At 41.2% G+C, this 2,275-nt stretch overlaps 1 pseudogene; it reads left to right on the forward strand.

Moving 5' to 3' along the window:
* Positions 1 to 266: 266 nt before the first annotated feature.
* Positions 267 to 1,416, forward strand: LOC124230275 (cyclin-G2-like; annotated as a pseudogene).
* Positions 1,417 to 2,275: the final 859 nt, after the last annotated feature.

The following is a 2,275-nucleotide window of genomic DNA, read 5'->3' on the forward strand; positions in this document are numbered from 1 at the left end:
CTGGTTAAGACCACTAACTCTTCAACTTAGGAGACAGAGACAAAAACAAACAGAAAAAAAAAATTGAACAAAAACTAAGACAATCAATAGAACAGAAGAAACAAAAAAAGGTCATGGTTAATATCACCAAGGATATAAGAAAAGAAAATCTGCCTATGAAACAAAAACAGTGTCCTATGAAAAAAGAAAAATCAGAGAGCAGTTTTTAACTTTGGAAATTAAAATATGAAGAACAAGAAGAGGTCTGCTTCAGCCTCTGCTGGTGCATGGCAGGACCCCGGGCTGAGGGGCAGACCAGCAGTCTGGAGGCAGAGGTGTTGCCAGCAGGGTGCTGGGCCTGGGAAGTGGCGTAAAGCTGGGGCTGTGAGGCTGAGCAGGAGATGGCAGTGGCAGTGGCCTTTTGGAGGGTACTGCTGACCCAGGAAAGAGTCCCTCATGTTCCTCTGTGCTCGGCCCCCACTAGGCCAGATGCTACAACTCCTAGCCAGTGAAGGATCTGGGGGCAAAGGTCCTGGCAGTCTGGAATGAATCCAGCCATCTAAGCTGTTGAAACTCTACCTTGAATAGGAACAGAAATTCCAGCCACAAGAAAAAAGGACTGAGCTTGATGAAGACTACCCCTGAGAACAGTAACATTTTATGTGCAAGTCAGAGAAATGTCAAGATCTAATGGATTTAACCAACTTTTTTTGGATCTTGCACGTAAATTTTTATCCTGGCTGCCAATATTTTGGACAGATCCTTGGCCTTTATGAAGGTGAAACCTAACATTTATCTTGCATTGGAGTCTGCGGTTTTTGCTGGCTGCCAGAATAGTTGAAGCAGAATGCAATGTTTCATCCACTCATGAAGAAGTCCAGATTAGTCAATGCAAATGCGCTGCTTCTGACAGAAAACAGAGGGAAAAAACCAGTCTTGGAAAAAATTCAGAAACAGGAAATGGAACATACTGCTGTCTTAAACTTTTTTTCCACTCATATAAGACTATTATACATTGTCATATTTTGGAAGGAAAGAAATATTAAGCCTCGATAAACTGGAGGCTCAGCTGAAAGCTTGCAGTTTTCTACTAGTCTTTTCAAAAGCAAAGCCATCCATATTAGCTTTGTGCCTTCTCGATCTGGAAGTATAAACATTCATTAAATTATTCATTAAATTATTGCAAATTCTTGTGCTTGTTATAAAGCATTCCAAGATTAATGACACTGAGCTCTTTTGCTGGAGGGACGTAGTTTCTAAATGACTAACTGAATATTTTCTCTTGAATGTTGCAAGAAGTTGGTTTGGCTTGTTTCTAGGTGCAGAGCCCAGACCCTCCAGGACAGTAACTGTGGTGTCCCTGAGTTGGCAATAATGTCAGCAGATCTCTGTCTTGATGAAAGTGAGGACTCTGAAGGTGTGAATTGCAGAGAATGAAGTCTCAGCAGCTCTCTCTCCACCAGAGTGATCAAAAATTCACTGCCTCTTTCAGCTTAAAAGTGGCACAGTCTCCGTGCTTGGCACTTTATAAATCTCATTGTACTATGTCAAAATTTAAAGTATGTGTATAGTTTGGAAGCAATAAACGGGGCGTAGGTAGTTTTTTGTCCAGCCCGCATCTAGGCAGGAACACATAGAGTGGCACACCTGTTGTCTATACGTATTCAGACCAGATCTGGTCTATTTTCATATTCTGAGCTACCAAATGGGTTAGGTCCTCTCAAATGATTGAAAATAATTTAAAAAATAGACACTTGGTTTTTTTCTTTGAATAAAAATAATATTTAACTACTTATTCATGTGGATAATAGATTTTGTGGATGAGGATGTAGGGAGTCGAAGGAGAGAGCCTTTGTTTTCTTGATGAAGTATGAAATAGGAAACTTTGAAATCTGCCAAGAATAAAAGAGTCAGGTCTGAGCGGAGAGGAGGTTGGAGGAGAACGGTGCAGGTTCTGAATAGGTTCCCATGCGAATGTTGGAGGGAACTAATCAAGGACAAGGAAGAGGACTGAGGTTGATGCTGAGGTCCCAGCCAAAGCTGGAAACCATGAATTTATAGTAGTGCAAAATCAAAGAATTAGGGGCTTTTTATACAGTATTCTGAACTTCCCAAATGTAGAAACAAAAAGGGTTAACTGTTACTGCTCAAGGATTCGGGTTTGGCAGGTTGCTGGCGATGTTGAACTTCAGATGAACAACCTTGAAGTCCAAGCTCAGTAAGGAAGGAAGGTAGCCTAGGATGGAACTGATAAACTCAGGGAAAATGGAGAATCCAGGAACTGGAGTGTTTGTCA

The sequence above is a fragment of the Equus quagga genome, chromosome 19 (genome assembly GCF_021613505.1).
Source record: "Equus quagga isolate Etosha38 chromosome 19, UCLA_HA_Equagga_1.0, whole genome shotgun sequence".
Taxonomy (NCBI): domain Eukaryota; kingdom Metazoa; phylum Chordata; class Mammalia; order Perissodactyla; family Equidae; genus Equus; species Equus quagga.